This window comes from Kogia breviceps, chromosome 6 (assembly GCF_026419965.1).
Source record: "Kogia breviceps isolate mKogBre1 chromosome 6, mKogBre1 haplotype 1, whole genome shotgun sequence".
Lineage (NCBI taxonomy): Eukaryota > Metazoa > Chordata > Mammalia > Artiodactyla > Physeteridae > Kogia > Kogia breviceps.
Window position 1 is genome coordinate 110,531,601 of NC_081315.1, and position 13,306 is coordinate 110,544,906.

The 13,306-nt window shown below is 45.0% G+C and overlaps 1 long non-coding RNA gene across 1 annotated transcript; it reads left to right on the top strand.

Annotated features, from left to right (window-relative positions):
* Positions 1–15: 15 nt before the first annotated feature.
* LOC136794394 (uncharacterized) lies at positions 16–3,512 on the top strand. Its single transcript, XR_010841120.1, has 2 exons — positions 16–246; positions 1,828–3,512. It is a non-coding gene; the product is annotated as an uncharacterized lncRNA (long non-coding RNA).
* The last annotated feature ends 9,794 nt before the right edge of the window (positions 3,513–13,306 follow it).

Here is a 13,306-nt window from a genome sequence, read left to right on the forward strand (position 1 = left end):
TTCCGGCATCGGTTCGCCGGCGGAGGGAGGGACTTCCTTTTGTGAAGGGGAAAGCCTGTGTTGTCTTCGCGGTTTTAGTTCGTGAGAACGTACGGAGGGTTTGGCTTTGCTATCTCAGTGCTCAAATCCTTAAACATGATTTGAATTTCAAAATATTTGTCCTACCCCACCTAAAGATATCCAGTTTGTTCCGAACTATGGAAGCCCAGAAGGGTCAAGCTTACCGATGCCGGCGAATGCGCGCGGGTGGGTGTGCAAGGCCCTACAGGGGCACTTCGTTGCTTTTGTGCTCTGCGTCCTGAACCCCATGGCTCCTGTATGCCCAAAGCATCCCAGCCCCCAGCTTCTTTCCTCCTCCTCCTCCTCAGGAGTCGCCCAGCTAGACTTGAAAGAGTCAGAGGCCACCCAGGAGGAGGAAAGGACCGCTGAGCCGGGCCCGGGAACCTGCGGTGGAGCCTGGGCCTGGCCCTGACCGCTCGGGTGGGCTCAGGCAAGAAATAAACCTTTCTGGGCGTGTTTCCTCTTCTGTACGACGAGGATTATACCTGCCTTATGGATTTGTTCTGGGGTTTTAAATGTGAAGCACCTGTATGTGGTTCGTGTTAGCCGCCTTCTTATGGCTCGTGAGAAATTGCCCCCAGCCAGAAACGTGAAAGCTAAATTTGTACTTTCCCAGAAATTCGTCAGTTCCCATCACTCACACTCATAAACTGAAAAAGACTGTGTCACTAATTCACAAGTTTTCCTCCATCAGTAATCCTGTTTGCTACTCTCCTGCCTCCTTCCTACCGTGTCATATGTTGAGAAATTTTGTGCTTAACCCTTCAAACTTGCTGAGCACCTACTGCCTGCTAGGAACTGTTAGGCACCATGCGAGGCAATGGAGATAAGATGGATAAGACATGACGTTGCCCTTGAGCTCCTGGGCCAAAAATGACCACAGAGACCAAGTACAGTAGAAAGCAGTATTTATAAATGAATGGAAGCGTTTCATTAATTAAGTCAACAAACATTTTCTGAGCAGCTACATCTGCTAAAATGCTGAGGACAGGGGCAAGTTAGAATCTAGTGGTGGAGACGATTTCCATCCAATGCCATAACAGATACTGCATATGGGGTTATGGGAGCACCGAATAAAGGGCAGCCTTCATTCAGCTGTGGTACGTGGGGACCAGGGGGAGTGGCTTGAGGTAGGTTGAATACAGTGATGGATAGTCCAAAAAGCCACCCAAGAAGTAAAATCTGAATTAGTAGGCACTCTTTAATATCTCTATATGTTGTGAGTGTTTGCAGAAGAAATGCAATAAATATTCAAGAAAAGAATGTCAAGTTTCTACAGGTTTATTTCTATCATTTCTTCAGCCCTTGTAGCGAAACCCTTTGGAGCAAAGGATTTAACAACTGGGTGGATCATATGGCCTTTCTACACAATAACTCCTTTTTCCCGTTTTGTTTTTTTATTTTTCTTTTCAGACTCCTAAAGAACCAGGGTTTATCTCTTCAAAGCCTACTGGGGTCTTTGCCCTCCCTTCTCCTTTTGCTTGTACAGGGTTAGAAGCCTTGTTAACAGGAAGTTAATTCCTCTTATCAAATACAGCCTTCTGTTGATTGTCTCCTTGTAAAAAGGTCAGTGTTGGGTCTCCCTTGTAATTGAATATTCCCGGGAGCATCGCAACCATTCCAGGGTTTCCATATGTAGTATGTTCGTGTCAGATTAGTTTCCCCTTTGGTGGTTTCAGGGCCTTTGTATTTGGATCCGAATGCCTTTCAGCTTTTCCCCCCCTGATATTTTAAATGCACTTCTTTTTTTTATTATTTTTTTTGCAGTACCCGGGCCTCTCACTGTTGTGGCCTCTCCCGTTGCAGAGCAAAGGCTCCGGACGCACAGGCTCAGCGGCTGTGGCTCACGGGCCCAGCCGCTCTGCGGCATGTGTTGGATCTTCCCGGACCGGGGCACAAACCTGTGTCCCCTGCATCGTCAGGCGGACTCTCAACCACTGCACCACCAGGCAAGCCCTAAATGCACTTCTTGGAGACCATATTGATGATACTCAAAAGCAGATTGGAAAAAATCCCGTATTTAATGACCACATCTTCATTGCTAGGGCCCATTAAATAAGTTCTTCAGTGTGTGTACCGTGCACCGAAATGATAGATGTATGATATCAGATTGCTACAAACCAAGAAATTTCATTTTGACTGTGGATTACTTTTGGGGAAAAAATAAATTTGACTGTGACCTTTGCTGGCCTTCCCTTAGCAATGTGGTTAAATCCAAGGTGTTCATAGACTATTGAATCCTGGCTCCATCACTCTGGATTCCTTGGGCAAGTTATTTCATTGTTCTAAGTATCAGTTTCCTCATCTGTGACACAGTGGGTACCAGAGTGAAGATAAGTGTATACCAATTGTTTAGGCTAGTGCCTCGCGCGTTCAATTGGTGGTAGTTATTAATTGGCCTTGCCAGGCTTTCTGGATTTGGTTCCTGCTTACCTCCTCATCAGTTATTCCCTTCTCCTTGGGCTCCAGTTACTCTTTGTTGCAATCTTCCTTTTTCTTGTGCTCTCCCAGTTGACAGGGGGCTACAACCATTTCATAGCTGCTCCCCAATGCCTTGCAAACACCTGGCACATAACAGGTGATAAAAGAAATTCTTACATATTGAGATTTACAATTTTTACATATTGAAATTTTTACATATTTACATATATAGGGAAATCATTCTGGCTTCTACATGAGTTAACTAGAATTTTTGCTAAATAAAATAGCCTGTTTGTGGCTATCAAACCTACTTTGTACATCTGTTTTATTTTTTTAATTTAAATTATTTATTTTTGGCTCCGTTGGGTCTTCGTTTCTGTGCGTGGGCCTTCTTTAGTTATGGCAAGCAGGGGCTACTCTTCGTTGTGGTGTGTGGGCTTCTCATTGCGGTGGCTTCTCTTGTTGCAGAGCACAGGCCCTAGGTGCAAGGCTTCAGTATTTGTGGCACGTGTGCTCAGTAGTTGTGGTTCGTGGGCCCTAGAGCGCAGGCTCAGTAGCTGAGGCGCACAGGCTTAGTTGCTCAGCAGCATGTGGAATCTTCCTGGACCAGGGCTTGAACCTGTGTCCCCTGCATTGGCAGGCGGATTCTTAACCACTACGCCGCCAGGGAAGCCCTGTACATCTGCTTTAATTATTAAAGAAAAGGGCACATTGACCAGATGTAAAGAATGTCCATTTTAAAAATAAAGATTAAATTCCCCTCTTCCTGGGACACCGATGCTGGTCCTCCTTTGATAATAAGACTCCCTTCCCAGGTGCCAAGGCCATTACTGTATGTGCTGTATGTGTATGCATTGGGGTTTTTTTGAAACCTTGAAGACCTGTATCCCTGACTTGTTTAATGTTCTTTGTTCTGACAAGATATAAAACTGTGCTGAAAACCTGCTTCTCCAGAGCAGTTTCTTAGAGTAATCTGGGAACCAGGCTTCCGGGCTAGTCCTCAGTTTGGTGCAAATAAAACTCTTTTCTAATTATTGATTGTTTATTGATTATTTTCATCGACCTAGGAATTCCATTACCTGGTTTTCACTTTGACCCTTGGTTACAATTAACCCTGGTCATTGGTGTAGACATCCCTTCCTCTGAGAAAACACTTTTTCTCCCTTCTGTAGCAGTCCTGCAGTGTTCTCAGGAGGCTGACCCTGCCCTAGGAGAGGGCACATGACCCAGACCAGACCTGTCAGTCCCCAGGACTTAGGCTAGAGCTGTTGGGAAAACCTCTCTGAGGTCAGTGTGGTCTTGTCACCATGGAGACACACAGAAGAGCCCACCTTAGGAAGGAAGCTCTGAGATGCGAGCCAAGCCAAGCAGTCTCATAACACTTTCAACCCCTGAATCCAGCCAAACCCTACTTAAGCTAGTTAAGAACATGAACTCTGGAGCCAGCTGCCTGGCCAGCTGTCATTACTGGTTCTGTCATTACTGGCTGTTTCAACCTTGGGCAAGCCACGGATCCTCTCTTTTGTCTACAAGATTGGGTAAAGATTAAAACTACTAATACATTTAGGGATTCGTTCAAGATGGCAGAATAGAAGGACGTGCACTCACTCCTTCTTGCAAGAGCACTAGAATCACAACTAACTGTTGAACAATCATCGAGAGGAAGACACTGGAACCCACCAAAAAAGATACCCCACATCCAAAGACAAAGGAGAAGCTGCAGTGAGACAGTAGGAGAGGCACCATCACAATAAAATCAAATCCCATAACTGCTGGGTGGGTGACTCACAGACTGGAAAACACTTATACCACAGAAGTCTGCCCACTGGAGTAAGGTTCTGAGCCCCATGTCAGCCTTCCCAACCTGGGGATCTGGCAATGGGAGGAGGAATTCCCAGAGAATCAGACTTTGAAGGCTAACAGGATTTGATTGCAGGACTTTGACAGGACTAGGGGAAACAGAGACTCCACTTATGGAGGGCACACAAAGTAGTGTGTGCATTAGGACCTGGGGAAAGGCAGTGACCCCATAGGAGACTGAACCAGACTTACCTGCTAGTGTTGGAGGGTCCCCTGCAGTGGCGGGGGGCAGCTGTGGCTCACTGCGGGATCAAGGACACTGGCAGCAGAAGTTCTGGGAAGTACTCCTTGGCATGAGCCCTCCTGGAGTCCGCCATTAACGCCACCAAAAAGACTGTAGCTCCAGTACTGGGTCCCCTCAGGCCAAACAACCAACAGGGAGGGAACTCAACACCCATCAGCAGACAAGCAGATTAAAGTTTTACTGAGCTCTACCCACCAGAGCAACACCCAGCTCTACCCACGACCAGTCCCTCCCATCAGGAAGCTTGCACAAGCCTATGAGATAACCTCATCCACCAGAGGGCAGACAGCAGAAGCAAGAAGAACTACAGTCCTGCAGCCTGTGGAACAAAAACCACATTCACAGAAAGGTAGACAAGATGAAAAGGCAGAGGACTATGTACCAGATGAACAAATAAGATAAAACCTCAGAAAAACAATTAAATGAAGAGGGGGTGGGCAACCTTCCAGAAAAAGAATTGAGAATAATGTTAGTGAAGATGGTCCAGGACTTTGGAAAAAGAATGGAAGCAAAGATCAAGAAGATGCAAGAAATGTTTAACAAAGACCTAGAAGAATTAAAGAACAAACTCCTAGAAGAATTAAAGAGCAAACAAACAGAGATGAACAATACAATAAATGAAATGAAGAATACACTAGAAGGGGGCTTCCCTGGTGGCGCAGTGGTTGAGAGCCCGCCTGCCGATGCAGGGGACACGGGTTCGTGCCCGGGTCTGGGAAGATCCCACATACCACGGAGCGGCTGGGCCCGTGAGCCATGGCCGCTGAGCCTGCGCGTCCGGAGCCTGTGCTCCGCAATGGGAGAGGCCACGGCAGTGAGAGGCCCGCGTACCACAAAAAAAAAAAAAAAAAAAAAAAAAAGAATACACTAGAAGGAATCAATAGCAGAATAACTGAGGCAGAAGAACAGATAAGTGACCTGGAAGACAGAATGGTGGAATTCACTGCCATGGAACAGAATAAAGAAAAAAGAATGAAAAGAAATGAAGACAGCCTAAGAGACCTCTCGGACGACATTAACACACCAACATTCACCTTATAGGGGTCCCAGAAGGAGAAGAGAGAGAGAAAGGACGCAAGAAAATATTTGAAGAGATTATAGTCAAAAACTTCCCTAACATGGAAAAGGAAATAGCTACCCAAGTCCGGGAAGCACAGAGAGTCCCAGGCAGGATAAACCTAAGGAGAGACACACTGAGACATGTAGTAATCAAACTCACAAGAATTAAAGACAAAGAAAAATTATTAAAAGCAACAGGGGAAAAATGACAAATAAAATACTAGGGAACTCCCATAAGGTTAGCAGCTGATTTCTCAGCAGAAATTCTACAAGCCAGAAGGGAATGGCACAATATATTTAAAGTGATGAAAGGGGAGAACCAAGATTACTCTACCTGGCAAGGATCTCATTCAGATTCAATGGAGAAATCAAAAGCTTTACAGACAAGCAAAAGCTAAGAGAATTCAGCACCACCAAACCAGCTCTACAACAATGGTAAAAGAAGTTCTCTAGGCAGGAAACACAAGAGAAGAAAAGGACCTACAAAAACAAACCCAAAGCAATTAAGAAAATGGTAATAGGAACATACATATCAATAATTACCTTAAATGTAAATGGATTAAATGCTCCAACCAAAAGACACAGGCTTGCTGAATGGATACAAAAACAAGACCCATATGTATGCCGTCTACAAGAGACCCACTTCAGACCTAGGGACACATACAGACTGAAAGTGAGGGGATGGAAAAAGATATTCCATGCAAATGGAAATCAAAAGAAAGCTGGAGTAGCAATACTCATATCAGATAAAATAGACTTTAAAATAAAGGATGTTACAAGAGACAAGCAAGGACAGTACATAATGATCAAGGGATCAATCCAAGAGGAAGATATAACAATTCTAAATAAATATGCACCCAACAGAGGAGCACCTCAATACACAAGGCAAATGCCAACAGCTATAAAAGAGGAAACTGACAGTAACACAATAAGAGTGGGGGACTTTAACACCTCATTTACACCAATGGACAGATCATCCAGACAGAAAATTAATAAGGAAACACAAGCTTTAAATGACAGAATAGACCAGATACGTTTAATTGATATTTATAGGACACTCCATCCAAAAACAGCAGATTACACTTTCTTCTCAAGTGCATACGGAACATTCTCCACGATAGATCACATCTTGGGTCAACAAATCAAGCCCCAGCAAATTTAAGAAAATTGAAATCATATCAAGCATCTTTTGTGACCACAATGCTATGAGATTAGAAATCAATTACAGGGACAAAAACATAAAAAACTTAAACACATGGAGGCTAAACAATACGTTACTAAATAACCAAGAGATCACTGAAGAAATCAAAGAGGAAATCAAAAAATACCTAGAGACAAATGACAACAAAAACACGACGATCCAAAACCTATGGGATGGGCTTCCCTGGTGGCGCAGTGGTTGAGAGTCCGCCTGCCGATGCAGGGGACATGGGTTCATGCCCCGGTCTGGGAATATCCCACATGCTGCGGAGCGGCTGGGCCCGTGAGCCATGGCCGCTGAGCCTGCGCGTCCGGAGCCTGTGCTCCGCAACGGGAGAGGCCACACAACAGTGAGAGGCCCGCGTACTGCAAAAAAAAAAAAAAAAAAAAAAAAAAAAAAAAAAAAAAAAACACCTCTCTGTTCAGGATAAAATTGGTTGGAGCAGAGCTATCCTATTACATTACTATTAGTACCCCGATGTAAACTTGACACCAGATCCCAAGAGCAACGCTGTTCAAACTACCCAGTAGGACTGAGTCTTTACCTACCTTTGATCTACAGGGGAGAAATCTAATATATGGACGACCACAGGCCACCAACAGAAGTTGGCCTGAGGTCACCAGGAAGGCACAGCCACAGAGGTCGTATTTCAGCAGCTCACAATACTGGCTCTGTGGCCAAACAATGGCCTGACCTTCCCAGCGATGTCTGACCTTTCAACTCTGACAAACACATGTATTTACTCAGCAATTACAATTTAAGCTACTAAAAGGGCAGTTTAATCACTTATAGCAAAGGGAATAAATTAAAGCTTCCCTGAATCCCAGAAGAGAAAAAGCTACATTAGCCTTTGACCTCTAAAACAAAGAAACTTCTCTTTCACCAGGGCATACAGTGGTTTCTCCGAAATCCTCATTGTCTGTAACCAAGACAGGCGGAAGGTTCAGCCTCAAATTGCAAGTTAAAAAAATCTAAAATCTAAAAGGACAGTCGTAGAGTATCTCAGTAGTTGTCATTATTTAAGCTGAGGGAAATTGCTATTCTGATTTATTTTTAACATCATTCGAGACTGAAATCTGAAAACTTGGAGATGACATTTTCCAGTTTTATAATCTAGTGGTAACCACCGGGGATTATACTTGACAGCATTGAATTTAACAGCTATTTAGAGGAGCTAGATACGGAGATAGAAATTTGAGAAATAGTCAATTTCAGCGCATTTGAAGGCAAAATAAACACATATCCCCTCACACACTGAGGGTGGCAATGTAAATTGGGAAAAGCACCCTGGAAAACAGTTTGGCTGTATCTATTACAGCTGAAATCCACCTGATGACTCAGCAATTCCACTCCAAGGCAGGCACTCAGCAGAAATGAGAAAGTGTATGTACTGGTATATGTGTAGATGTTGATTTCATTAGACATTCAGCTGCCCTCCCCTGCCCCCGCCCCACAGGAAAAGCTGAACATCTCATTGACAGGAGAATGGAGAAATACTGTACAGCAATAAAGACAGCATAAGCTCCTGTTACAAAGCAACATGGATGAATCTCATGGAATCTTTTTTTAAAAAAAATAAATTTATTGATTGATTGATTGGCCTTGTTGGGTCTTCCTTGCTCTGCGCGGGCTTTCTCTAGTTGCGGCGAGTGGGGGCTGCTTTTCGTTGTGGTGCACGGGCTTCTCATTGTCGTGGCTTGTCTTGTGCACAGCACGGGCTCCAGGCGCACGGGCTTCAGCAGTTGTGGCACGCGGGTTCAGTAGCTGTGGCTTGCGGGCTCTTGAGCGCAGGCTCAGTAGTTGTGGCGCATGGGCTTAGTTGCTCTGCGGCAGGTGGGATCTTCCCGGGCCGGGGCTCGAACCCATGTCCCCTGCATTGGCAGGCAGGTTCTTAACCACTGCGCCATCAGGGAAGTCCTCTCATGGAATCTCAAGTGAAAGAAGCCAGACACCAAAGGGTACATGCCCTATGATTCCATTTACATAAAATTCAAAACCAGGCTAAATCAATCCATGCTGACAGAAGTAAGGATATGCTTACCCTTCGGCTAAAGAGTCTATTTCTTTGATTTGGGTAGTAACGGCATTTAAGTGTGTGCACTCTGTGAAATGCTTTGAGCTGTCCACGCAAGTTTTTATGTTTCTGTATGTATAGACGTCAATAGAAAGCTTTTATCAAAAATAAAGGTTTGTGTGACAGTCTTATGGCTGTATCTTGAAAAATGATTATATTTAACTGAAAACTAGAGTATTACTTCAGAATTAAAGTGGATTTCTACATTAAAACATGCTGCGCCTTACTGCTCGGTTTGGCCACTGTGGTTCTTTTTGCTTCAGCAGTCCAGTCACTTGGAAAGCCATGTGCTGGAAAAAAGCAAGGTATCTAGAGGATGTGGCCTCTCCCTGGGGCCAGTGCCTCAGACAATCCATAGTAGACAGTGCAGTCTGGGCAAACTTCACACACTGGAAGACAAAATATTATCAGATACTTACTATGTGCCGGACACCTCATGTACAATATTTTAATTTCACTCTGTCTACCCTAGTTAGGTAGTATAATAGACAAAACCCCTGAGGTTCAGGGAGGCTACATAACCTGCCCTTGGCTAATAAGATGACGTCAGATTCAATGTCAAGTGTCATGCTGGCACATGGAGCCCTGTTTAGCATTAACCGCCTCCCACTCTGCCTCCCTTGTGGGTGGGAATGAGAGTCAGGGTGAAAGTAGGTGATGTTACCGAAATTCGGCCTCTGTTCACCAGTGATGAATAGAAACGCGGCCACAGTTTTGGGTGAAGTAGAAAAGAATAGCTTTATTGCTTTGCCAGGCAAAGGGGGCCACGGCAGGCTAACACCCTCAGAACTGTGTGTTCCCCACTGGAGGGTGTAGTGAGAGGTCTTACAGTGTTCAAGGAGCAGGACATGATCAGCTCGTGGACATTCTTCTGATCTGCTGGTGGTGAAGTAATCAGGAATCAGCATCATCAACCTTCAGGTTCCAACGGGTTTGGGGTCTACGTGGCTTGTGGGCAGCATACAGTTAATTTCTTCCACCTAGTGAGGGTTTTAGTCTGCAAAACAGCTCAAAGGACATGGCTCAGAATATTATCTACAGTCCTTGAGGAAGAGCTTGACTTTGTTTAAAGGTCCTTGACTTTGTTTAATGGTTAAAGTATGATTTTGTCCTGCCTGACTGTTTTCCTTTCTTTCTGCATTTTCTCACTTCTCTGATTAAATTTATTTATTTATTTATTTATTTTTTTGCGGTACGCAGGTGTCTCACTGCTGCAGGCCCTCCCGCTTCAGAGCACAGGCTCTGGACGTGCAGGCTCAGCGGCCATGGCCCACGGGCCCAGCCGCTCCGCAGCATGTGGGATCTTCCCGGACCAGGGCACGAACCCACATCCCCTGCATCGGCAGGCGGACTCCCAACCACTGCACCACCAGGGAAGCCCCTAGATTTATTCTTTGACTAAAGTTTTTCTAAGACAAAAGGTAGGCGGAGGACATGGGTGGGGATCTCCTCCGGGAGGGCCTCACAGGGTCCTCCTTACAGTGAGGTGGCAGGGATAAGAGAAAGATGACCCAAGCCTGCAAGGAATTAGTAAATACCTGTCACTCAATCCAGAGGGCCAGTAATAACCTAACGGCCTCCATCCCCACCCTAGGCGGAATGACTCCCTCCCCCGCTGGGTGTACCTTACAACTGGTTCATCCACAGGACTTCTTACTGTGCTTGCCTTGAGGTTGTCTGTTTCCCTCTCCCTGAAGACAGGGCAGAGCCTGGCCCAGGGTGGGCACTCTGGAATTACCTCATTAGTCCCTGTGACTTAGAATAATTTCAACAACAAGAGGGCTTAGAGCAGAACTGCAGGCTCTTAGGGTACTGGAGGATTCAGGTCCAAACATATGTTTGTGAGGAAAGGCAAAAATCAGTGCACACAACTTCCCAACAGAATCTCCTTAATTGTGAAATCCCACTGAATGCTTATGATCAATGATTCCTCTTCCAAACCTGAAAGGGGCAAGGTTCTCACGTGTACCAACTCTTCTGCCAAAATCCAGCTTACTTGTGAGAGAACGAGGATTAAACTACACAACCCACCTCCTGCCCATGTGTCATTTAGGAATCAACATAAAGTAACACTGCTGTACCTAGGAAATGAGAAGTACAATACACTCTCCTTGGCTAAGGAGAAAAGAAACTTAGAAGGCCTATTCTAGCCATCTTGAAAGCTTAATTAGAAGAAGGGATAAAGGCTGAACATACACTGAGTTCCAGTAACCACAAAGTACTGGTAAGTACATATAAAATGCCTTTTCTCTTATCTGAGCGTAATTAATCTTTAATTTCCTTCCACAAGGAAGGAGTTATAATCTTAAAGAGTGCTATGGTGTCATGGTTCTATATCCAGGTAAAAGTCAACAATATACAATTATCTACTTTATGCTGGAGTCCAGTTTCATCACCAAGACAGGGCAGGGGGCACCATACACACACACACACACACACACACACACACACCAAACAAAAAAACACATAGGAGGATCAGTTTTCAGTGGTGGAATAAAGAACTATACATGTTTTCACCAATGGAGGTGAATTGAATAAAATTACTGATTTCTTAAAACTTTCCTTATTCAACTGCAAAAGTGCTATCTAAAAGAAAACAATCTATACCAAAGATTACTTCTTTTTCTTTTTCTCCCCAAGTCCTAGAAATCTATTTCGGAAAAGAGGAAATTCAGGCTGCTTTGATACTGGGTTGGCCAACAAGTCTGTTCGGGTTTTTCTGTAAGATGTTACGGAAAGACCCAAACGAACTTTTTGGCCAACCCAATACTATCAAAGTAAATTATTTTAATAGGACCTGGTCAGCTCAAGGTTTATCTCTGAAAGAAAAATGACATGTTTAGAAGGGTAATACAATAACTTTTTAAGGATATTCATAAAAATTTGCAGACCTGTTACAATGCGATTAACCTTGACTTTTATTAGTTTATTCTTATAACCACCCTGTGAGGTGGGTTTAAACAGAGAACTAGGAACAGGGTCTTTGAAAGCCTCTTTTTTCTTACTTCACACCGAGGTAACAAACCACTCGTACCTGCCTGGAGCAAGATTAACCTTGAGTGGTTTTGCAATTTTTAAACTCTCTCCACCTAAATGCCCCCTGCCTTCAGCTGCTTGACTTTTTAGACTTCTGCATCAGCCCAAGTCTGGCTGTCACAGCCCATCAGAAGAAAGGGCAGCCCTGGGTTCACTCCGGCTTGGCCTCCCTTTCACTGTTCTGAGCCTCAGTTTCCTCATCAGACTGCAAAATGCCCTATGTGTCTGACATAAAGGAGGACCCCAGCCGGCAACACATCTTAATCTTTTGGCCGGCAGAATACAGCCCATCTTCTCCCAAATCCTATTTGTAAACAGCGTCACAGAAAATGGCCAGTGCATACAGTTGACAAATACCAGGAATGCCAGAAAGGAAGGTATCAAAAAAAGAATTTTTTTTAAGTGTGTCGAAATGCATGCCTGGCAGGTTTGGGGAAACCCAAGTGCCAGATCCATGAGACCAGCATAGGGACAGGCGGAACATGGTAGAATTCAATCTTACACTCAACTTAGACAAAATGAAGCTGTAAAGCCCAAAACAAATGTCATTAGATTGGTTCCAAAGTCCCCAGCGAGTTCCAATATCACCTGTGTTTGAGTTCAAGTCAGGCAGGCAATTGCCCAAACCAAAGGGTGGTCTCTGTGCTAAGACCTTGGGAAGGATCTGTAGATTATGTTTTGCAGCCAGAGCCGCAGGACAGCTACAGGCACGGGGGGAGAGGTGTTCCCGCCACCAACTGCAGTTTCCAGCGAAGAGACCTGCCCATGACACTGACCATCAGAATCGCCATTTGCTGGCCTTGCTTCGTCCTCACAGAGCTCAAGGGAGCTGAGTGGCTACCTCCTCCGGCCCAGTGTTCTGCTAGCATTCGGGAACAGCCTTAAACGAATGACAGTAAAACTGACGGAAAAATAAAAATCAACACAAATCCTGAAATAACTGTGGTGCCTGTAATGCCCACATGCAGCAGCACTGTAGCCCCACCCCCGTCCCAGGAGGACGACAGTGCTTGCTTCTGCTCCCTGGAGTGCTGGGACAGGGACGTCCTGGACGGGACTCAGGGCTCTGCTTTGTCCCTAACTATGTGTTCTGGGTCAAGCTTCACTTCCCACTTTTTCCCCCCTTTGCTTCCAAAACGTCTAAAGCCTCTCGTGGCTCAGAAACCGCTCCTGCTAACAGTTGTGATGGCAACCACTGAATGGGTGTCTCTGGGCTTAGGTATGGTGTTGTGAGCTTTACACAAATTAGTCCCTTCACTCACAACCCAAGAGGGACCTTTACTGTTCCACTGTCCAGATGAAAAGAGTGAGGTTCAGAGCAGTTAACGATGAAGGGACCAAGCCAGGGCCT